The sequence below is a fragment of the Nannospalax galili genome, unplaced genomic scaffold (genome assembly GCF_000622305.1).
Source record: "Nannospalax galili isolate Female #2095 unplaced genomic scaffold, S.galili_v1.0 scaffold440, whole genome shotgun sequence".
Taxonomy (NCBI): domain Eukaryota; kingdom Metazoa; phylum Chordata; class Mammalia; order Rodentia; family Spalacidae; genus Nannospalax; species Nannospalax galili.
The window spans coordinates 2,811,222-2,836,203 of NW_008347189.1; the positions used below are offsets into that span (position 1 = coordinate 2,811,222).

Sequence of the window (24,982 nt, forward strand, 5' to 3'; positions counted from 1 at the left end):
ACAGCTGGGGCTACAAGGAGACCCTGTCTCAAAAAGAAAAAAAAAAAGTAGATAATAATAATAATAAATAAAATATTTTAAAAGATATGGTAAGAAATTTTATTCTTCTAGAGATATGACAGAGATATTTTTTCCTAGGATCTATGACCTCTCCAGTCATGTATATTTGGCTATAATTACAGTGCCATCCATGAGTTTACACCCGTTGAGAGGGCTTTAAGTCCAATTAGTTGCTGTTGATTACCCCCATAACAGTGCTGCTACTGTATCAGTAGAAGTAGTCTGCTGTGCCAGTCATTATGGTGATTTGGCTTTAGGACTGGGTTGGACCTTGATTGATTTTTCTCAGCTTGCATTGTGTCCCCTAGAATTATGAAAGCTAGTTTTCTGGGATAATTTGGACACAGAGAAAATAGAATAGATATTCATCTTTTATGAGGAATATTTGTAATTTTTACCAAAACAATTGATTCCAAATTATACATTGCTGGTAGATGAATGATTGTTGTTTTGTGTGTTGACCTTATAAAACTGAGTTATTTTATTTCGCTTCATCTACATTTTCTTTGGATTTTAAAATAAATTCAATACATATATTTTGCACTGCTGGGGTTCAAACTCAGAACATCATACAAGAAAGGGGAATATTCTATACCAGAACTGCATCCCCATTCCTCTGGGGATTATTTTTCCTATCTAATTACCAGTTTAATTTTCTGTTATCCTGTCATCTGCAAAGAAAGAGTTAATTTCTCCCTTCTTGTCCCGTATGTGTTCTTTATTGCAGTGACTAAGATTTCCAGGATGGTGATCAATGGTAATGGTAAGAGTGGATATTTCTGCATTTTTTTAGTCATAGAAGAGAAGCTTTTATTCCACAGCACCAGTAAGCACAATGTTAGCTGCAGATTATAGGCTGCAGATTGTATGTGGCCTTTGTCAGCTTGTAGAAATTCCCTTCTCTTCCAATTTTGCTAGATTATCAACTACGAATGGGTGTTGATAGCATGAAGAAGAATGGAATTCAACTTTTATTTCACCCTATGTATTAAATCAACTTTAAATTGGCTAAAAACACAAATATAAGACTTTGAAATGTAAATTTTAGGGGCTGGAGAGATGGTTCAGCAGTTAAAAGCACTGATTGCTGTTGCAGAGGACCCAGGTTTTGTTTGAAGCATCTACAGGGTGGTTAATCATCATAACTCCAGTTCCAGGGGATCCACAGCCCTCTTCTGATCTCCTTGGGTGTTGTTCGACACAGGTGCTCTTGCATACATGCATGCAATACACTCATACATATAAAAAATAAAAATAATAAATCATTTTTAAAACTACTATTTAAAAAGAGAAAAACAAGAAAACAGCTTCTTAACATTGATCTTGGGGCTGGAAAGATGGCTCAGAGGTTACAAGCACTGACTGCTCTTCCAGAGGACCTGGATTCAGTTCCTTCCAACTACAGTGCAGCTAACAATCTATCTTAACTCCAGTTCCAGGGAATCTGATGCCTTCTTCTGGCCTCCAGGGGCATTGCACGACATAGGTACACTTACATCCAGGCAAAATATTCATGCACACAAAATAAAAATAAATATAACAAAAAAATTAACATTCATCTCAACAGAAAATTTGATATATGTCCCTAAAAGAACAGGAATAAAAGCGAAAAGAATCAAATCCAACAAAAATCTTAAACATAACAAGAGAATCAGCAGAATAAAAGGATTACATGTGAAACAGGAGAAAATATTTACAAACTGGTTATCTGGTAAAGGGTTAATGTCCAAAACATACACGGAACCCAAACAACTCAATGGTAAAAAACAACTTAATTAAAAATGGAGAGAGGACCTGAATTGAAACATTTCAAAAGACATTCAAAGAGTCAAGAAGTATATGAAGAATGCTATTGTCAGGGAAATGGAAACTAAAGTCACAATGATACATCATCTCACATCTGCAAGAATGGCTTTCATCAAGAAGGAAAAAGATGGTCGGCATTGATGAGGATGTGGAGAAAAGGGAACTCTTGGTGAGAATATAAATAAGTAGAAGCACTATGGAAAACATAACGGAGCTTTCTCAAAAAATAAAATAAAACTACTGTATGATACAGCAGTTCCTCTTCTAAGCATATTTCCAAATGAAACTAAATCCCTGTGTGGAAGAAATCTCTGCTCTCTTGTGTTCATGACACCATTAGTCATAATGGCCAACTATGGAACCAGTTAAGAATGCATCAATAGCTAAATGATTTTGAAATGTTTTCTTATTTTATATGTAGGAGTGTTTTGCCTGTGTGTATGTACATGACTCTTGTGGTGCAATGCCTATGGAAGTCAGAAGAGGGTGTCAGATCCCCAGGAAGTGAAGTTACTGAATTGTTAGCTGTCATGCAGATGCTGGGAACTGAACCCAGATTTTCTGCAAGAGCAGCTAGTACTCTACTACTGAGCCATATTTCTAGGCCAGTAAATTAACTTTTTTTAAGTGTGGGGAGGCTGAGGATGCATCTCAGTGGTACAAGCACTTGCCTAGCATGTGCAAGGTCCTGAGTTCAATCCAAAGCCACAAACAAACAAAAGAATGAAAGGAAGACTCGTACACACAACAGAATACTACTCAGGCTTAAAAAGAAAATCCTGTCATCTGCAACCTGAGGAGCATTATGTTAAATGTAATGAGGCAAATGCAGGAAGAAAGGCCCTGCCTGATCTCACTTAGACAGGAAAGTAAAATGATGAGCTCTAAGAGGTAGAAAATTGAGCAGTGTTTACCAGGGGTTGGTTGAGGTTGGAGAGGGTATTACATTTCGGTTATAGAGCAGCACCAAGTTCTGAAATCTGCCCTGCCGTTGACTATAGCCAATACTATATACACACCCCTGATACCAGGCATAGAGCTACAGGATTTATTGATTTCCCTCTTAAATTTTGGTCTTGCTTTGGTTTCTCTCCTTTCTGTTCCTCAGTTCTTTCCTCTGGGAATGGGAATGTTCACTCTGTCATTGGATCTTGGAAGTATACAATGTTCTTTTTTCTTAATTTTATAGGGGTTACAGCTAAAAAGTTTTCTCTAAGTCTCAGAAGATACTTTCAATTTGTATTTTTGAGTAATGGTGAAGCTGTTAAGTCCTTAAGGATTCCTTGAGATGGACCAAATGCAGTTTTCATTATGAAACAAGTGTAGTTATGGTGGGCAAGGGGTAAAATTTATTTAAAGTGATGTGCGTGAGCGTCAAGATAGACTTGTGGCACTTGATCTTCACTGGCAACTTGACTGGATTTAGGATCATCTAAGAGAGCAGTGTGGCATGCCTCTGAGTACACGGGTAAGGTGATTTCAGAGAAGATTAACTGATAGGAGAATGCCATCTGATGGGCTGGGGGCCTGAGTCCAGCTGAGTCCTAGTACTTCCAATTCTTTGCTTCCTGGCCTACCATGATGTGAGATGGGCTACTGGGTAGTATTTTCTCCACCATGATACACTGGACTCTCTGAAACTATGAACCAAAATAAGCTCTTCTTCCCTTAAGATATCACTGTTACTGTTTTGGCCACAATCACAATATAACTAACTAGCAATATGCTTTTCCTGTGAACTAGTTCTCCTGTAGCCAAAGGAGTGTTTGAGACTACCTATATTTTTATATTAGTCTATTTCTGCTTTTATGTTTGTACATTTTCATATTTGTAAAGTGTGATTATTACTTACTCTTTTTCCCCTCCTGTTTTCTTTAGTTATGAAGTCTATGTCTGTTGTTGATATAGCAGATGTATCTACTTGATTTATATTTTCTTATAACTGTTTTATCTTTGTATATCAACTTACACTTATTATTACATTTGAAATCATGGCTTTGCAGATAGCATAAATTTGATTTGCACTGATATTTCCCCTTAATTCTGACCTTTGGTATGTTTAGAACATTTTCACTGGGTGCAGTTACTAAGTTGGCACTTAGAGGTGTCACTTTCTTATTTTCTATTTGTTCCACATATCTGATTTTCTCTCTTCTGTTTTCCCTTTCCTACACTATTTTGGATTCTTTTAAGATTTTAGTATGTTGAATCATATAGTTGTCTTTATTTTACTTTTTGAGAAGCTGCCATGACCTGGATATCCGTTATTGACTGTCTTTTTATCACAGCCATTCTAGAAGTGGTATCTCATGATTTTGATTTATCTTAAATACATCTCTCTATAGTTTTATTTCAGATGTTCAACATAGCATTACAAAATTTGTAGATGGGACTGTTAATGAAATCGTCTTATTAATTTCATTCTCAGATTGGAAGGCTATAAAAATTAATTTTTTCTAACATAATTATTTTTGGTCCTACAATTTCTTTATCTTAGTTAATTCTAACAGTGGTTTATTGGATTTCTTGGATTTTTTATATCAAGATCCTGTCTTCTGTAAATATTGGTTAGCTCCTTTCTTTCCCATCTGAATGCCTTTTGTTTCTATTTCTGGCCTCCTTTCTGTGGCTAGGGCTTCCAGCACAGTGCTAAGTAGAAGTAGCAAAAGCAGACTTCCTTGCATTGTTCCATCTTAACAGGAAGACATCCAGTCTCTTGTCATAAAGTATGATCTGGTTTCTTGTGACTATTCTTTATCAGACTGAGGAAGTCTTCTTCTATCCCTAGCTTGTTGATCTTTATAAAAATGTGTTGGTGGGGCTGGAGAGATGGCTCAGTGGTTAAGAACACTGGTTGTTCTTCAGAAGACCCGGGTTCCAATCCTGGCACCCACATGGCAGCTAACAACTGTCTGTAACTCTAGTCCCAGGGGATCTGACAGCCTCTTCTGACCTCCATGGGCATTGCACAACATGGGCACACTTACCTACATGCCGGCAATACACGCATACACATAAAATAAAAATAGTAAATAAAATTTTTTTTAAAATGTGTTGGCATTGACAAATGGTTCTTATACATTTGTTAAAATGATTGTATCATTGATTTTCAGATGTTAGCTCACTGCATCTCTGGAATGACTTCCACATGTTAATAGTGTATGTTTATTTGTTGTTTCTTTTTATATGATGGATTTGTTTCATAAATAGTTTATTGAAGATTTTCCCATTCATGTTAACAAGCAATATTAGTCTGGATTTCCCTTTTCTTCTGAAATCTTTGTCTGATTATAGAATCAGATTAAAACTGACCTTAGAAAATTAGGATGTGTTCCCTTGGCTTCTATTATTTTTAAGAGTTTGTGAAGAATTACTAATATTAAATTTTCTATGATCAGTAGAATTCAGTAGTGAAACCATCTGCACCTAGGTCTTACATTGTGGATAATTTCCTTTTTTAAAGTTTTTTAGTTGACAAAAATTGTAGGTACTTACAGTATCTCCCATGATGTTTTGATGCAGATATTCATTGAGGAATGGCTGTCAACTTTACCTATTATTTCATTAATTATCATGTTTGTAGTCTTCCATTCAATCTCTTCTTTTTAATGTTTATTCTAATTATCTATTTCAAAGTTAGAGATATGACTCAATGATTAAGAGTGCTTGCTGCACAATCATAAAGACCAGAGTTTGGATCCCAGTACCCACATAACAAACTGGTGTCCCACAACAAAAACCTGTAACTACAGGTCCAAGGAATCCAACACCCTCTCTTGGCCTCTGTCTGTGCATAGGCATGCATCCCAGCACATATAAGTGTGTATACACTCATGCACACATATACACACACAAATTAATAAAAATTTAATTTTTTAAATGAAAAGTGAAAAAGAGTCAGGTATGGTGGTCGCACCTTTAATCCCTATACTCAAGAGATAAAAGAAGGTAGATTTCTGTGAGAGTGAAGCCAGCTCATCTACATAGTGAGTTCTAGGCCAACTGTGACTGCAGGGAGGCCCTGTCTCAGAAATAAATGTAAAAGAAATGGATTCTTTGTTTTATCTTAAGTCAGTTTCCATAGCTCTTTTTTTTTGGGGGGGGTGAATAAGTTGGTTTATTACCCTTTGCAGTAAAGGAGAAAGCGCACAATGGGGAAACCTAGGGCGTGTTGGCCATAGAGTTTATTACAGGGTTCGGGCTTGTAGTGGATGTCTTTTATGAGAAGGAAATAAATACTATGTGGTTATTAAATAATTTTTTTAAAAAAAAGCAATACCATTCTAAATCATGTTACAACACAGATGGAAACATGAACTCTGTCCAAATGAATAAAATAATCAAATAGCCCATATCTGAACGCAGGGGCCCGCCATTTCTTTGTACATTACAGTTGTCATCTTGCCCTTCTCTGCTTCTAGATATTATAGTATCTAATCATAGAAATACCTTTGCTTCCTGATAGTATTTATTTCCATAGCTCTTTTTATTGATCAGTTTTGCAGATTTTCTCAGCAATCGATTTTCTATCTCATTACTATTCTTCTTTTGTTCTCTATTTCTTTATTTCTGCTCCAATCTATATCATCCCCTTCCTTCTGTGTGTTTAGATTACCTATTTAGTTTACATTATTGCTCTGGTCTTCCTTATTGGTCTTTTGCCTATTCCTTCTGTCTACTCTTTCGACATACGTAATACAAGGTTGCAGTCTGCAAAGTTTACACTGGAGAATAGAGGTGGAGAAAAAAAAAATCTTTAGAAGTTTTGTGTAAGTTTACCATTTTGTGTTGCTCTGCAATCATAACTATCCTGGGGTATGTACCATCTGTGGGCCATGGATTAGCCATGCTCTAAGCAACTGGAGTATTGACATCTTGAAATATTGTTGAGTTTTCTCTTTTTCCTTCCATTTCTTTACTTTTCTGCTTCATGTATTTTGTTATTCTTATATTGGGGAGATATATATATACATATATATGCATACATGTATACACACATATATATTTATAATTGTTACAGCTTTCTTGAAGGATTGAACTATTTATAAAATTTTTCTACCATTAGTAACAGGCTTCTGTTTAAAGGTCACTTTGCCTATTAGCTCATCTTCACAGGTTTTTCTGTATTTGCTATTTACTTGATGTTGTTACATCTTTTTACTTTTGCTCTATCTGTATCTTTGAATCTGCTGTCTTTGTTTTGTACCTCAAATGGTCAGGTTGTTTTCTTTAAAATTCTATCTTAAGCAGAGGCTGTGATTTAACAGCTTAGTTCATTCTCATAGGAAGTTTCCATTGCTAGTATTTTGTCCAGTATGGGTCACGTTTTCTTTTTACTTTACATGAGTCATCATTTTTGTTAGAAATTGGACATTTTCCATGATATGTTGAAGCAATTCTGAGAACTTGTTCGTCTTCCTAAGGCTTGCTGTTACTGTTTTCTTGTCTACGTATTTAGCAAATGATGAGTCATTTTACTGAAGTGTCTTCTCCTTTCTTTTCTTTGTCCCTCTCATACAGAGTAGTAAACCTCAGATACTCTTATTAGGGATCTATGGCTTTGACTCTGAGATGACAGTAATACTGGATTATTGTCTGTCCTTTCCTGGACTTCATCCATCTGTTGAAATCCACTAAGTACTGGCCTATTGTTCAATGTTTTGCCTCTACCACCCAGTATAAATTCCTCCCAGATGAATCTGGTCCTTCTGTGGCTCCTGGGATGGACTGTTTTCTGGGGTCAGTGTTGATTTTTTTATTAGCTCTCTGTTTTCTCTTTGTATATGTGTTAACTCTTCCCAGCTGTCTTACTTCCCAATTTTCTTTTGCAAACTAAAAGAAATTAGTCTGCTGCCTAGTCTATATCTTCATTCAATCTCCTAATCCTTTCCCAATTACTACTCTATACATTTACTGTTTTTGAGCATGCCCTTGGGTTTAAATGCCTCTCTGTTTGGTTTCAAATCTGTTTCTTTGGGAAGGAACCAGGTGGTATTTGCTTTATGACTTGATTGTCTTCCCAGGAAAAATTTCTGAGGAAGACTCAAGAACTGGGAGTGGAAACAATTGACAAACTCCTGTGAATGGTGCCCAGTCTCTAGGACCTGACTGCTGGGTGGCTACGATAGAAGGATTTGAAGTGATGAAGGCCTGTAGTCCTCTCAGCTTGCCTTTCAAAGTATGTAATCTTGCTGTTCAAAGGCCAAAGGAAGGCCCCAATATTCTCAATCTACCACATCAAAATTGAACCTATATTCTACAAGTACAGTTTGTATGAAAGAAGGAAGCAGCCATCCCCCAACTGTATTCACTCAGAATCTCAGCCGCAGGGAGCTGGGGATAGGAGGAGGAAACCTAAAGCCCCGCTCCTTCTGTTACAAAAGAGCTGGAGCTGAGGCCTGGGGCAGCCACAGTCCTGAGTAGTCTCTGATATGCTGCCTCTGCCTTGCTACCTGGGAGGATCCAGGAGCAGGCTAGTCTTGATTCAAACCTGCAGACTCACTTTTCTTAACAAATTTCATAGATTACATTGGATATATTGTTCTTCCTTTGCTGTTTGTTTGCCCTTACAGTCATTTTCAGATCATTTGAAAGGTTGTTGCTTTGTATGTAATTTTCACTAATTTCAGTACAATTCTCCACACTTTATTTTCAGAAGTCAATCTATCTCACTTACAGTTTCTGTTTAATTGTATACAATACCTCCAGATGGACTTATCTTTGCTGCTCAGTTCAATTTCCAATTTTTCTATAGCTTCTCTCTATCAAAATGCTGCCAACCTTATATCAGTTTTTCAAATTTTCAAATCTAGCAGAAAAATGAAGTTTTGTTTGTGTTAAGATCTAGAATGCATTCGAGCGTCTCCTGCTGGCTATAATTTTTCTTTAAGGTTACAGTGAAGAGAGCATGCTTCTCCACCAGTGTCTCATCACTCTTTTGTCTGTGGGTTAGTTTGGGTTCAGGAGGAGTCTAAAAGGAATGGAAAGTTAGGAAGAGGAAAGGTTTCTGCATTCTGGAGTCCACACAGAATCTAAACTCAAAGGAAGTCCCCGTGTGCTTTTCCTTTGCTGTGCACCTGATTTGTCATGAAGTAGTCATCCTTTGCTGAAACTTAGCCAGTCTTTAAAAAAAAAAAAAAAAAGTCAGCAAGTGACTAATCAAACATGGCAAGACTGGTCAGTCATAACACAGGAAACCACAAAATGATGAGAGACCTGGGGATGCCCAAAGAAAGGAAATCAGTAAGGGTGCGCCTTCAAATTCTTCCAAATCTTAGCTTGCAAGATCTTCTAAGACTTCTGGAAAACTTTCATGAGAGCTAGTAAGAACCCTTCAGCCAAATGACTCAGAGATGATTCTGTAAATCTTGAATGCTTAGGGCTGGGTCTCCCCAGTCAGTGAAGTGCTTGCCACACACGCATGAGGAACTGAGTTTGAAGGCTTAGTGTTAACTGTCAACTTGACTTAATCTATAATCACTAGTAGACAAGCCTCCAGACACACTCCTGAGTAATTATTTAGCCTCTGGGCATATTTGTGAGGATTTGGAAGAGAGAATACCCACACTAATAGTGAGCAGCACCATTCCCTGGGTTTAGGTCATGGGTTTAAAAGGAGAAAACTAGGAGAGCACAAGCATTTAGCTACCGCCCTCTGCTTTCTGATTGTGGATGGGAAGTGACCTTAAGCTCCCAATGCCTTGATACTCCCCCACAATCCCCATCATGATGGGCTATACCTTGAACTATGAATTAAAACAAACCCCTTCCCCCTAGAATTGCTTTGTCAGAGTATTTTATCATAGCAACAGGAAAAGAAACAAAGATAGATCCTCAGTACTCACATAAAAATCTAGGTGTAGTGACAGGGATCTTTAACCCCAGTGCTGGAAAAGCTGAGACAGGAAGAGCCTTGGGGCTTGATGGACTGTCAGTCTAGCCAATCAGCAGCTTCAGACTCAATGAGAGCACTCATCTCAAAAACTAAAAGGCAGAGAAAGATTAAGGAAGACATTTGATGTCCACTTCTGGCCCCCACACACAAGTAGACACATGCATACACACATATACAAACATGTATGTGCACATACACACACAAGAATGAACATACACACACACACACACAAACTTGGATGCTTGACTTTACAAAGACCTTTAAGATTTTACTTCTACATCAGGTGAGGTGGTGCATGCCTATAATTCAAATATTTCAGAGGCTGAAATAGGAGAATTGAAAGTTCCTGGCTAGCCTTGGCTACATAACAAGACTCTTTGTCATAAGCAAACAAAAATTACTTCCAGTTAGACTTTACATAAAATAGGTTTGTGGGAAGGATTCTCAGAGAATCTTATTTGTAAGTAGAAATGCTATTGTGCAGGCATTCTAAATTTGTCTCCCAAGAGATCCATTCTCCAACTTTCCCTGCCTGGCCTTTTCTCCAGAAGCAGTTTCATCCAGGTTCATCATCAGGCTCCAGCACCTTGCTGGCTAGTTTCCCAATGGATTTAGCCAATAATTTACATTAATGTGAGACTGGGGTATGTGAAAAAAGAAATATTGGGGTAGTTATGCCCTGATTCTCTCCTTTCTGTCTCTCTGGCAGTAGCTTCATCTCTGTACTTGCTGGGTCCCTCCTTCAAGGTTCTTGTCCTTATCAGGCTCTATGAATACTAGTTATTCACTCAAGAGCTTCCTCCTGTTCTAGTTTCTATATGCCTTACTGTCTTAGTCCATTTTTTGTTGCTAAAACAAAATATCTGAGATTTCATAATTTATAAAGGAAAGAAAATTATTTTGGCTCATAGTTCTGGAGAGTGGAACAGCCAAGAATGGGGGCCTAGTGCTATAAGAGTCACTGGCTTTCTTTAAATAGCCTGCTTTCCTAAATTAAAGTTCACTCTAGTTGAAGTTGTAGTAGCATTAATGCACTCATAGCTTTGGTGTTCCCATGGTCTAACCTCCTCTTAAAGGTCCACCTCTCAAAACCATTAAATGAGGAATCTTTGAGAGTTTCAGAAGCGGCAAACTCCATTCAAACTTTAGCACTATCTCTTATGTTTCCTTAACCCTGCATACGCTTTGTAAGTAGTCTCAGTCTGTATCCTTTGGGCTGAATTCTGTCTCTGTATGGTTCTCTGGGAGTTTACATGTTTTAAAGTCTTCTATGTGGATAATGATCTCTAAGCCTCATGACCGCTTTGTAAGACATTAACATTGTTAACCCATCTTTTAGACAAAGAAACATGATTTAAGCAAGTAAAAGATCTGAAATCATCCCCTAATGAGTCATAGGATTAGTATTCAGCTTCCTAACAAAAGCCATTTTCTTTATTACGTTTATATTTATGGACAAGTTTTATTTACAGTTTTCTTCCAAAAACTAAGTATTTAAATGTAAGGCAAACTTTGTCCTATAGATATATTAAGTCCAAATCCTCATTATGAAATAGAATTTGATGAAATTCACAAGTAAGCTTCTAAATTCAAGTAAATTACATATATATATATATACATATATATATATATATATAGTCCCCCAGGTTGGTCATGAACTCATGAGCTTCCTGCCTCTGCCAAGGCTGAGATTATAGGCCTGTACCGCAAAGCCTATCTTCTTGGCTTTTCATTTGTTTGTTTCATGTTTTGTTTTGTTATGTTTGGTTTAAAATTTTTTAATTGAAATTTTGTGTATTTCATGCAAAACATCCTAATCATCTTTATATCCCCTTCCCCATCGGCCCCCTCTCATGCCCTCCCTGAAATTATACGTTCTGTTATTTGTGTTAAAGCCTATCATGTCAAGTTAGTGTCCCCAGATGTCCTTCAGTGCACATTCATCCAATGAGGTCTGAGTCCCTTTTTTATGGGCGGTGACTGGGATTCTTGTCTGTAAACTTAAGGATCCATATTTTGCACATAGGAGGAAATTACAAGGTGTTTTGATCAAATCCACACCCACTCCCTCCCCTCCAACACCTCCCATATCTCCCTATCACTTTTCACTTTTTTCTAACAACTTTTTGTATTCTTTCTCTTTCTTTCTTTCTTTCTTTCTTTCTTTCTTTCTTTCTTTCTTTCTTTCTTTCTTTCCTTCTCTTTTTGTCGGCTTTTTGCTACTCTAACATGCCCCCTCTGAAGAGATAACCCTAAAATCTTTTAGGGATTAAATAAGAGCTCCCAAATAATTCTGACATTTTTGGTCTTTGGAACAGAGTAGGTTGCTAAGAGGCCCAAAGACATTTTGACTCTTAGCCAAGAAACTGGCTATTTTTCTTTGGGGTCTTTTTACCCTAACTGCCTGGCCAGTTCTTACCTCCTATTCTTATCACACCAACCTCTGAAGAGGTTACCCAAATTGCCAATAGGGAATTGGGACACAGACTGCTCTGGCTTCTTCCATGCTGAACAAGGATGCAGGGTGAGGCAATTGGAGTACCCTTCAGTGGGTCTATCTAAAAGACTCCCAAATTACATAACTCTTATCTGTAGGGAGAAAAGAAGGTTCTTGGCTGGTGAACAGGGGATGTGAAGAAGTAAAGGCAAGAGTAGTTAGCATTCCAAGTTCTAGACAGGAACATTAACTCTTTTACCCTTCCATTTTCAACACTCCTCTTCGCAACCCATTTAACATCTATACCTACCTTTTAATGACTTTGAAGGCTAATTTCTGCAGAATCCTCTACTGGTGTCTGTAGCTGGGTGATTCGGGTCCAATTCACAAAAAGTGGAAGCAGTTAGTTCTTTCACTGATGAAAAGAAGCAATCTCAGCTCTTTGCCTCTGTCCCCGTCTCTAAGCTTCAAATAATAATGTGACATGTGAATCTACTGCAGTTATAGTGTGAGTCAACATATTCAGAGTTGTTAAGTAAATATATGTTTCTAAATGACAAATAAGATTTAAATAATCAGTTAATCTAAATTTAAATAATAAGCTAAATTTGAATTTCAGATAAATTATGGATACATTTGTAGCATATATATTCCAAATATTTTATAGTATATATTTTAAAAAGCATAATTTTATAGATAATACACACATACTAGTTATATTGTGAATAAGAGCCAACATATTCAAAGTTTCTAAAGAAATATATATAAAACAAAAACTTCTATATTAGACTGAAGTTATAGACTTATTGCCACAATCTCTTTTTAAAAAAACATGATCGCAGCCGGGCATGGTGGCACAAGCCTTTAGTTCCAGCACTTGGGAGGCAGAGTCAGGTGGATCTCTATGAGTTCAAGACCAGCCTGGTCTCCAAAGTGAATCCAAGTCAGCCGCAGGCTACAGGGAGACTCTGTCTCAAAAAGACCAAAAAATAAAAATTAAAAAAACATGATTGTTATTGTTAATAAAACATAACATGTTTGTTTTATTAAATATTGAATTGATAAATAATGCTTATAAAATGTACATGTCAAAAATATGGATAGACATGGTGGTATACTCCTTTAATTCCAACACTCTGGATGCAGAGGCTGGTGAATTTCTATGAGTTCAAAGCCAGCCTGGTCTGCACATCAAGTTTCAGGCCAGCCAGGGCTACATAGTAAGACCCTGTCTCATAAAATACAAAAAGAAAGGGGGGAGGGGAGAGGAGAGAGGAGAGGGGGACAGGGGAGAGGGGAGGAGACAGAGGAGAAGAGAGAAGAGAAGAGAAGAGAGAGAAGAGAAGAGAAGAGAAGAGAAGAGAAGAGAAGAGAAGAGAAGAGAAAAGAGAAGAGGATTATGCTGAACAACTAGTTAATCACCACCTAGCTCAAGACAATCCCTGTCCTGGGTTGTTTTTAGTTTTCCTTTTCTTTTTAGTTTCCTTGTTTTGTTCATCTTTGTCCCCTTTAGAAGTTGAGTAACCCAAGCAAAGTGTTTGTTGCTCTGCAGTAAAGAAAAGCCAGCACCTCCATCCCCACCACCCTCCCACATACAGATGCTAGGCTGAGAATGATGCAGATTTAAAAACAGGAAGGCACTTAATCTTCATCCTCAAAAGCAGCCACTAAGGCAGAGTTGTTCTTTTCAGAGTTAGGTTTCTAGAGAGACAAGGTACAAGACAAACCAAGGAGAGGAGGAAGTCTTGCTGTTTAGAGATTGGAATCTAGGTCTTTGGGTGCTTTCAGAGAAGCAACTTCAACTTTCAGGTTTCTATAGGAGTTCCTCTGCCTCTCCCAGCTCAACCCCTGACTGGCACACCCCTACCAAGCCTCCCTCCTGAGACTCTGCATATGCTTTTTTACTAAATGACTCTTCCCTCCGTTATCTCCTCACGGGATACATCTGTTGGGTGCCTAGCATCGTCAGCTCCGCTTTCATCTTTTCATGTCTCAACACATTGTTTCCTCCAGTCCTGGTGCCAGTGTGGAAGGGAGCCATCCGTGCCCATCCGCCCTCTGGGATTGGCAGCGAATGAATGATTGGCAGCGGGCATCTCTGTCAGAGCTTTGGCATGCCGCAGAGTCGAAGCCCCGTGCTAATGAATGCCATCTACACCTACCAGATGTGCCACTGGGTGACATGCCAGATCTTTTACATAATGCCATTCTGCCGGACATGAGACAGCTGGGGGTGGGGGTGTCTTTTAATGCCTTGGGGTGGAAGTGAGTCTGTCTTTCCTTTATTTCATTTCTTTTTTTTAAATTCAGACCACCCGCCACTGTCCATAAGCCCAACCAGCTCACTTTATGTTAGCCTAAACACTATGGTTGGGGGTGTGTTAAGAGACAGCAGGAAGCTGAGCTCCCGGAATACCTTCTCTGACCTCCACATTCATTGCCTTTCTGCTCACCAGGCCATCACGAAGCAGGAAAGGGAAATGGGTAGAAGGTTAGATTAGAAATCAAAGCACTGAGCAGAAATAAAGTAAAAGGGGGATGCCACGGTTCCCATCTCCCTTCACCCAGTAATCTGGGCTCCCTTTTGTCTCTCCTGTGTTAAAGGTACATGAATGAGCTTCCCACACTTTGGCGCCCTCTCTTATTCTTCCCCCTTCCACCATTCGAAGAAAACTTTCACCCCCGAGGGTGATGTCCTGCCCAGGTTCTGGCTGAAGAGGTTGTTAAGTGTGGAGGTGTCCAAACACCCTCCTCTTGGAAAAGAATGTTTCCTGGAGTGGGGTGGACAAGGTGGGAGGCGCGGGAAATGAGACATCTCTTCAAATCTACTGACGCCAGGTGTGTCCTACCTTCCAGGTTGGAGAGTCTCCACCGTAGAGGGAAAACTGCGGGGGGGGGGGGGGGGGGGATTGCTAGGCTGATCCCTACACTTTCATCAAACCTTGGGGATGTCCTGGAATCTGGGTGACCTGAGGAAGGTAAAGCTCTGCGGCACCACCCAGGAACCATACCCTTCTCACACACTCTTCTAGGAGCACTGCAAGGACAGGAGGCCACCCTCGCCACTCTCCGGTCAGGCCCCTGCTCTGGGCCGCTGGGCCCCTGCAGAATGGGCTGGTCCCGAGCACCCGCACCCCGCCCGCCGCGTGGCTCCAGATGGCGGCTGGGTGCATTGGGCTTGCCTGCCCCCAGACGCCGCCGGGCAGCAGCCGGCAGTTACTCCCTCCCTCCCTCCCAGCTGCTGCTGCAGAGCCCGGGACTGCCGGGAGAAGCCCGCGGAGTCGAGATGGGGCGGGACCGAGGTGGAGGGAGCGCAGGATTACAGAGCGCCACTCGCAAGGAAGGAGCCGCTGCACTCCACAGGTAAGGAAGCTGTGGATACTCGCGGGGATGCCAGCCCGCAGTCTAACTCCCGGGGACCACCCCCACTCTCTCCCTTCACGTTCTTTCCCTACTCCTATCCCACGAGTGGAGGGCGGAGCCGTGGTTGGATCCCACGCAGGGGACTGCGGATAGAGGCGGCTCAGCGGCCAGGAGGGGGCGCCCAGCACCCCAGAGCAGGGGCTGGAGGCGGGCTGCGTCTGAGCCTCTGGCCCCAGTCAAGCGGCAAGTAGTTTCGGCCAGAAGGACGTCCTCTTCTGGCCAAGAGCAGTAATGCCCACCACCGGGGTGGGGTGGGGGAACACCCACTTCTCCATTTTTCTTCTCTCTTTTCCTCCTCTCCTCTCTTCTCTACTCTTTTTCTTCTTCCTCTTCCTCCTCCTCTTCCTCCCCCCTTCCCCTCCTCCTCCTCCTCCTCTTCCATCCTCCTCCTCCTCCTCCTCCTCCTCCTCCCCCCCCTCCCTCCCTCTTCCACCTCCTGCCCCTCCCTCTGTCTCCCCCTATTCCTCCCACACACGCCTCTTGGTAGTCTCCCCAATTCCCGGCGTTTTATTTGCCAGCTGGGAACTGGTGTGACGGGCCCAAGGTTTTCTGCCCAGGCTCTTGCTCCATACAGGTGCCTCCCTGGCTGCGAGGTCAAATAAGCCTTCTGGAGCTTGACCCTGACTGCTACGAGAAGCTGGGAGCCAGGGTGTTTGTTGGACTGGAGAGTACTGCGAGAAGCATCGCTTCCTAGGAATGTGAGGCTCCGGGCTCCCCTTTCTGGACGGAAATGCGCGAAGTTCAGTGACCCGGTGCTGAGTTCCTTCGTGTCAACGAACTCGCAACATTCGAGAGTACCCTCTCTTTACATAGAAACCCCGCTAGACTTAAAGTCAGCCTCCCAGACAGTTCTCATTGTTTCTTCCAAAGCCGAGGTTGGAGGAGAAAGGACACTAAAAGGCGGCGGTTCCTGGGACCTCTGTGCCAATCTGATGTCCACTCTCATCCCTTAGTGTGGGGGCACGCGACTGCGGTGCCCTCAAGCCCCTGAGCTGTATCCCCCGAGAACAGATTCCCTAAACTCCCAGAACAAATCCCTTCTGAAACATTAATCACTAGGAGCAGCGAATGCAAACTGTACTGTATGCCCATGCGGGGTCTGTCTTTTAATCCCGCTGGTAATTCTGTAAAACAGCACCAGAAAGGACTCTATTAATCCCTTACGTGAGTGAATGCGATCTCTGACCTACTGGGCTTGTTTCCCTGCACTCTCATGAAGCATTGGTCTAGGTAAAGGCATCGACAGGGGCAGAAAGGAAGCACAGGCGGGGGTGGGGCGGGGAGGAGAAACCCGGGTGCACTTTAATCAAAGGCGGTCCTGTTGTGGAAGAGACTCCTTAGTCGGAAGTCCAAAAACTAGACCCGGGCGGTGGCAGTATCAAGGGTGGAAGACAAGGAGTTGGATAGAGGCTCGGAGCTGGTTGGGAGTGGAGTTGGAACCCGGTTCCTTCCCTTCCCCTCAGAGACTTCGAATCCCGGAGGGCACTGGGGGCTGTCCCCTTGAGTGGGCGCCGGTGGCGGAGGAGGATAGCCCACAAAGTTCAGGAGTCAGAATTTGCCCCCCCCCCAGGCCTGTTGCTCGCACTTGAGATTTCACTATCTTGTCGTTCAATTAATCATATTTCACTTCTTTCGTTTTATTCAAAACCGTCTTCCAGTTCTCGCATAATCGTAATTTGCACCATTGCCTTTTATCTTTGATTAATTAGGAAACTGAAAATGATAATGGAGGGTTGGACCAATAAATTAGCTTTAGGAGCAGACGGACCGACGTCGGGGCTGCTGCATGGGTGGGCGCTGTGGTCCTTGCGGCCTGTTGCTTAGGGAGGGGTTAAACAGGGGAAGGCGGCGGGGGGCGGGGAGGGGGGAGCTCCGGACCGAAGCTGGCGCTGAATTGCACCTAGCGGGTACAAAGCGAGGACCGCTCACAGCCCAGAGAGCCCAGATTGCAGGGATGTTTACTCCTTGCTGTCTGAGTCTGGTCTTGGAGAGCAGGAAAAGCGGAAGTACAATGAGGGCGGGACTCTTTCTTTCTGAGGCCTGGCTATACTGGTGCCTCGGTTTATAGTCGACTTTGTGAGTGTTGTGTCCATTCTTTTCAGCTATGGGTTAGGAAGTACACTGACTTTTGCATTCTGTCCCAACTCCTCTTGCCTTCCAATTGGAAGCAGGAAGGAAAGGCGAGGGACTGACAGATTCTAAAATCAGGTCTACTGCCCTCGAAGAGGCGCCTGCCTGCCCTTCCGCCTCTTTTCTTCCTCCATGAAATCGATCAGGCCTCCAGACAGCTGAAGGAGAGCACTTTGCCACTCTTCACAGCTTTGCCCCAGCCTCTTTAGCTTTCAATTGAAAACCAATTAAACGTTTCTATAAATCTGTTAGCGCCCCTTTTATCTGGGGACCCCTGATGCATGCGATATTGCCCTTTAGATGCCTCTTCCGTGTTTTGTTTTACAATTGTTGTATCAATATAATGCGGCCTTTCTTCTCCTGTCTCTATAGATACAGATACACAAGGAGAACCAAAGCTATTCAGGCTCGTCATTTGTCCAGGAGCCTAACAGCGGTGCCCTTTCTCTGCGGCTGCTTTCCCTGCTTCGGTAGCAGCAGTTATGGTAGAAGCAGATGGCTGCTGATTGGGGGAGTTTTGTGGCTCTAATGCTGAATACTTTATGGAAAAGGACTTGATCATGCTTCATTGGGCGGAGGAACAAGGGGATGAGATTTATGGCCAGGAAAAATAAATCTTTTTCCAAGTCGCGGCTCCTTCTCACCAGTGTGTCCTTTGCCCCTTGGGTCAAACACTAAGGAATTGGTTTGATTTGATTTTATTCGCCTTGCTGCTAGCAGCACTTTTTAGTCAGGGTCTGAGGGGAGAGTAGTCTAAGAGCCAGAAGTTTATGAAATACCCCAGGTTGTTGCTGCTGCATCAGCACTCTCCAGCACAAGGTAAAAAGAGCAGAAGGGCATGGTCTTAAATGCTGGGTGGGGCTTGTTTTCCTGGATGTCTTATTGCTTGCTGGGTAAGGTATCATTGCGGATTATCCTGTTATCGCAAGGAACAGAAAAGGATGCCCCCATGGCCAAAGTTAGTGGAGGATGCTGATACTGAAGGAAAGGGGAATGGTAATAGGCTAAGACAGGTGTAGTTCCCACTCTGAGCTGAGAAGCTGGTTAAGACATGTATGCTAATGCAAGATTTTTAGACTGAAATTGAAATTCAGTTGAGGACTACAGATGATTCATTCTTCTACTAGAGACCAAATTCACCCCCAAGAAATGCCCATATCTTTGCTCTTCTCTTCTTCTCCCCTGAGTTTTGCTTCTCTTAAGTCAGGTGTGCTCTGTGTCTGCTGCTGGAGTGTGCCCTTTCTCTGGCTTTTAGAACCTACTTTTAGAGCAGTACCACCCTGTTCCTGAGGGATTTCCTTGCCAAAGGCCTTCACTAAAGTAAAAGCACACAGAGGAGCTACTAACATCACAGGGACCTACACAGTCCCTGGAAGCCTGACACCAAGAGAGGTCAGTCATCTAAATGCAGGCTCTCCCTTTCTATTTCATGCAGACTCCTTTCCCTGACTTTCAAAATACAATTTCTCATTTTTAAAAATTTGTTGAGCCTCCTCTGTGTTCCAAGACCCCTTTCTCCTGCTTTTCCTATTTTAACCCTGACCCTAAAAACTGGAAAGTTCTAGACAGTTTCCAGAATTGTCACATAGTTTTCTGGCACCAACTTTTCCTTCTCTCTGAGGAACTCTACCACCCCACTTTCCAACATGCACCTTTGCAACAGCATCCTCTCTCTCTCCTCTCCCTCCCTCTCTCTCTCTCTCTCTCTCTGTCTCTCTCTCTCTGTCTCTCTGTCTCTCTCTCAAAACATGCTGTAAGAGAGCTAAGATTTCAAAAGCTGTATTTACCCAGCACTTCAAAGATAAGTGTCCAGATGCTTTCAGTGACTTTTTAGGCTTTTCCTATGGTGCTGCTAGGCCAAATGTTCTGCCACACTTAATTCTTAGGCTAACACTTTAAATATTGCTACCAGCATAGATCCCTTTGCTTCACAGGAAATAACAGCACAGAGAAGCGAGTTAACCCAAGCAAGTGAGCCAAGTGATCTGAACCCAAGAGCCATTCAGACACACAGTTATCAAATTAAAGACCCAGAGATCATGTATTCTTGTTCAGGATCCCAAATAGTGAGCTCTTAACTATTGATTCTTGGATCCTTTAGGACAAGGAGGAATTGGATATGCACAATTATCTCTGGGTGCAGAGACTGGGCTGGAAGTTTCAGAGAGCCAGAGATCATGGAATTGGGACAAGCATAAGGAACCCCTCAGGGCTCCTCCTTTGCAGGAGGAGTAGGGTAGGAGGAGGTGGCTGCTTGGCCTTGCATTAGTACCAGGTGTGTTGTGGGAGGGGGGCGTCATTTCAATCCTGTGACCTAGGGAGTGTAGTGCTTAGGGCATAGCTTGCTGACCACCACTAAGAAAATTAGCTCTACTCTACTCTCCAGGTCTGTGACAGCTGCCTGGTCCTGTCCTGCTCTAAGTGTGCAGGGGAAGACCAGGCCACCACCACCTTTTTCCCAGGGCTAGCAAACTTGTGAGCCCTTATGCAATGTGAAGACCAGTCTCACATGTTTCTCATCCCACGGAGCCACCTTGCCTCAGACCTTGCCATGCTGAATCTCCCTGTATCTTATGTCAGTGGCACTGGTGGCACCTCCAAGCCTGAAGCAAGAGGGCCCAATGGGCATGGGGAGGTTTCTTCTCCTACCATCTTGTTCCCTGCAGCAAACTGGCCCCTCTTTGTTCTAGTTGGCCTTCAATTGCTGTGATAAAACACTATAATCAATACCAACTTGGGAAAGAAAAGGTTTATTTTATCTTACATCTCCTGGGTCACTGAGGGAGCCCAAGGTAGGAACTTGGGGCAGGAACCTGGAGGCAGGAGTTAAAGCACAGGTCATAGAGGAACACTGCTCACTGGCATGGTCCCCTGGGTGGTGCTCAACCTACTTTCTTATTTATTTATTTATTTATTTATTTATTTATTTATTTTTATTTTATTTTATGTGTATGTGTGCATTGCCTGCATGTAGGTAAGTGAACCCCTGTCTTGCAATGCCTGTGGAGGACAGAAGAGACTGTCTGATCCCCTGGCACTGGAGTTACTGGAGTTACAGACAGTTGTTAGCAGCCATGTGGGTGCTGGGATTCGAACCCAGGTCTTCTGCAAGAACAGTCAGTGTTCTTATCCACTAAGCCATCTCTCCAGCCCCTCAACCTGCTTTCTTACACAATATGGACCACCTGCCCAGGAGGTGCCCTCAACCAAGGTGTATCAAGTTGACAACTAAAGCTATCCACCACACTCATCCTTGCAGCCAGCTGGGTAGAGAGGCAGAGAGTATGTGTTAGAGTGGCATTTTGGGTCTGGTCAGTAGTGAAAGAACCTTTAAAAGATATTTGCTGCCTGTAGTGTCTGCTAATGCCTTCATCCAGAAGTCCTCAGCCTTCAGTGAACCCCTTGTAAAGCAGGTGAATAATAAACTTCTCAACTTTTCCAGTGAGGTTGGGAAGATGGTGTTAGTAATCACAGACAGCAATTAAATGGATATTTACCATATTCAAGGCCAAGGCATGGTTCTGTGCTAAGTGGCAGCTCAGCCCTCTCAGTAACTTCATGGAGAAGGTTCCTTCATTGCCTTCCATCCATAAATGAGGCTGAAGCACACCAGGAATCTCCATATAGATGGCAGGCAGCTGAACCCAGACAATATAGCTCCTCTGGTGGGAATGTGGGCTTACGGTCCTTCTTGGGTCAGTGATCTAGGCTTCTAACTAAGGAGAATGTTCACTAATGAAGGCACTGAGATCTCTCCAGGATCTGAAAGACTGAAATGAAACTAGCCCCAGCTCTTGGAAGTAATCCCTTACCATCTGCTCAGCAACTGGCTTTCCAAAGTGTGCTCACCCCGGTTCCCTCACTGAGTCCTCACTGAGGTCCCCAAGGCAGTTCCTGCCAGCATTAGTTCAACTGCAGGAAAAATGGAGGCTGAGCTAGGTCACTTGCAGCTCAGCTAGAGAGAGTTAGAAACACTGGCACTTGCTCCTGGAGAGAAAGTTGGGTGAGGTTTTGCACAGTAGCAAGTGGAGAGTGATGTTGGTGAAAGGAGTGATGCTGTTCTTGCAGACTTCATCCTGGGGACTCCGTTCTGCAAGGGAGGAGATCATTGGCAAGGAGGCAAGGAGGCAATGGAAGGCTAAGGAACCTGGAAAATGAGGCAAGCCTTTGAAACTCCACTTGGCCCTGCTTTACCGACCGCTCAGGAGCTCACCCTTTTGCCAAGGCATCTATAAGGATGGACCCCTCCTCTCACTGTTGGTGACATATTTTATCCAGATGGCATCTGCTGTCAGCTGCTCTGCACTCCTGTGAGTCAATGCAAATGTAATGGAGCCAAGCCCTCTTCAAAGCCTAGGAAATGCAGTGGGGTGGTGCCTTCCTGGAAACCCTTAGTTTGGCCTTCTCTGCACTCTTAGCTGTTTTGCTGTGCTTTTTGCTGAGACAGGACACCTGAGAATCCAGACACCAGGAATTTCCCAGATCCAGCAAGCATCCCCATGCATTGCTTTGCCTTGCCTTCCAAACTCTGGGCTCTGATTCAGTTTTGAGGGGGGTTGGGATAGAGCACCTAAGCAGTCTAGGGAAGAAATAAAACCTGCTATGTTCTCAGTGGCTTTCTCCAGGGTATTTTCACAAGATTAAGGAACCCCACTTGTATGCAAACATTAACATGCTAAGATATCACATAAACCTTAGATTGTAAATAATATTCTGGGGCATGGCATGTGTTCACACGCAAAGCATCACAAGGTAAAATTATACTGAGAAAATATATTCCTCAGAACTCTACCAATTTGCCTTTCCAGGACCAATTGCTTTACCATATGACTTCCATCAGTTGTGTTCTCCAAACCACTTTATAGACATGAGGTCAAGGAAAATAACAGCTGCAAAGCTACATTTTTCTAATTGCTAATTTCAATAACCTTTACCCTCTGTCATAAATATGAGAGAGAGAAAGAGAGAGAGAGAGAGAGAGAGAGAGAGAGAGAGAGAGAGACCCATGAGTACTTAAGCATATAGTTGTTGTTCTGGTGGCCTAAATTGAATTTGAGATCTAACCAACCACAATATCACAGTCATTATACTCAATTATGTTTATTCTTAAACATTTTTAAAGGATTAATTTGACAATTCTGGATTCTTATTAAAATGTTAGGGAAATCTATTAATATATTGGTTATCATATTACCAGGAACTAGCATACCAGTGTGAGAACTTGCTTTTCAGCTAATACATTCAAAAGGACAAACATGAATGTCATCCTCTCCTGTCTATTGTTTCCTCCACTTCATTCACTGTTGTTTGTAGTAATTATGGTATTAGTGTTGATTTTAAAAATTCACCTTTGGAGTTGAAAAGAGACTACTCCTCCAAATATTGGCATTGGAAAATACATATATTGGTGGTTTGAAGTACCTTTGAAAATCTGTTGAAAGCTGTAGGCTTTCCATATAACACTTAGGAAGACAGTCTCCATTGATGTTAAATTTATTCATGAAACACCTGTGATTCATTTGCATTGAAATCAGGAAAGATGGTTTGTACTCCAACAGTTCAATTGGCAATATAAGCAAGAGAGCAATTTAGGTATTTGGGGACTTCCAAGACTCTTGAAAAGTAATGTGAATCATCACTGTTGTTACTACTGATAACACTCCCAATTCCCCCAGGCCTCAGGAAAACATAGTATGGGCAGATTTCAAGCTAGAAAGCCCTGGGCATGTATGCCTTCTGCCTAGGCCCCTTCCTCAGAGGGGAAAACTGTTTCCGCTGCTCACCTTCAATAACCCAGTTTCCCATAGTATAAGTACTCCTATCAGAAGGCCAACTGCAATTAGGTACCAGGGAATCAAGTCTGCCTGAGAAGTATACCTTGTATGATAATCAGTGCCTCTTTTTAACCCAGGAATTCCAGACTAAAATGAAGGTGGACCTCAGGTGCTGAATCTCAGTTCTTTCTCTTGGCTGTGTGAATAAACTTGCTCCAGAGCCTCTCAGCTTGGTGACATTTTCCAGGATTTCAGTCAGCCCCATTAGAAGTTGCACTCATGACTGAAGGATCCTCCCTCTGCTGGGCCCTGAGGAGGAAGGTTCTGGTAGGTCTCTGGGATCTGACTGCACTTTCTTTTGCTTACCCTATGTATATTTTTGAGAGCCTGTGGTGTTGGGGTCTGGGAAGAGCTCTGGAATCTATGGAACTCACTCTTCCTTGACAGATTTCTAGACATTCATCTAGGTAACAGCACAATAGCTGGGGGCATTTATGGGGTCAGTATACTAGCCATGGTTCACAAGTCCTCCTCACCCAGGTGAGTGTGAGGCATTGAATTAAATCTATAGTTTATCATTTTAGTGTGATAGTCCTTCTAGAAGTCATGTTCAGAAGCCACTGCGCCAGTAGACTACCACTCCAATCCAAGAAAGGATGATGGGACAGAACATGAATAACTCATATGCTTTCAAAGACTAGCTGGCTCTCAGCGGAACCCCAACAAAAGTATAATTTGTGCTTAGGAGCCCTCAGCTGAAGATTTAAACTTCAGAAAGGTAGACTGTAATCATGATACCAACAGTGTATCTTCAGTTGAAACAGAGGTAAAGGCAGTTGAGAGCAGAGAGAAACTAAAGAAGGAAAATTATGAGTCAGGAGAAAGATTCCCACAGTTGGGAGGCTGAACTCCCTCCTGATGGGCTATAGAACTATCTACCCATTAAGTTTCTGATTTTCTCAGGACCAGGAAGCAGGTACTTTTTTAGAAAAAAATCATACAGTGAACCAACTAAGAGAGGAATAGATACAAACCAAGCTTTTCATATAACTTGTAAAATACAGAATGTGTCCTTGATCCCTGTAAATCTTTATCCAGTTCAGCAAGATGTAAAACAGATTAAGACAATCACTCAGTCTGTCTTTAAACCCACTAAGTATCATTCTCCAAATAAAAGCAAGAGGTAGAAAATGAATTAAAAACCTTCTGATCAATATTTTTGGTACCCAACAGGTGCTTTCCCCAAACCATCAACTCATTGTTTCTGCTTTTCTTTTATGTACAAATTATCAGTCAAGTTTCTCCCTTGGAAAGTTCCTGACTCTGAGTGGTGAGGTTACATAATGTTATATTCTACCTGGAAGCTCCATTTTGTTGGCTCTCCAACTCTCACAGCTCCTTCTACAGAAATTCCTCTGGGAATTTAATAAGACCAGGAAAAGCTTCCACCTCCTGCTT

At 42.1% G+C, this 24,982-nt stretch overlaps 2 long non-coding RNA genes across 3 annotated transcripts; one reads left to right on the top strand and one right to left on the bottom strand.

Moving 5' to 3' along the window:
* Positions 1-9,727: 9,727 nt before the first annotated feature.
* Positions 9,728-15,176, bottom strand: LOC115072138. The gene is made up of 3 exons (XR_003851207.1): positions 15,047-15,176; positions 12,508-12,662; positions 9,728-9,849 (listed from the first exon to the last, which is right to left on the bottom strand). It is a non-coding gene; the product is annotated as an uncharacterized LOC115072138 (long non-coding RNA).
* Positions 15,177-15,436: 260 nt separating this feature from the next.
* Positions 15,437-18,377, top strand: LOC103742623. 2 transcript variants are annotated; one of them, XR_003851206.1, is made up of 3 exons: positions 15,437-15,560; positions 16,195-16,850; positions 18,123-18,377. It is a non-coding gene; the product is annotated as an uncharacterized LOC103742623 (long non-coding RNA). The 2 variants fall into 2 exon arrangements; XR_607635.2 differs by having other exon boundaries at positions 16,195-16,318.
* The last annotated feature ends 6,605 nt before the right edge of the window (positions 18,378-24,982 follow it).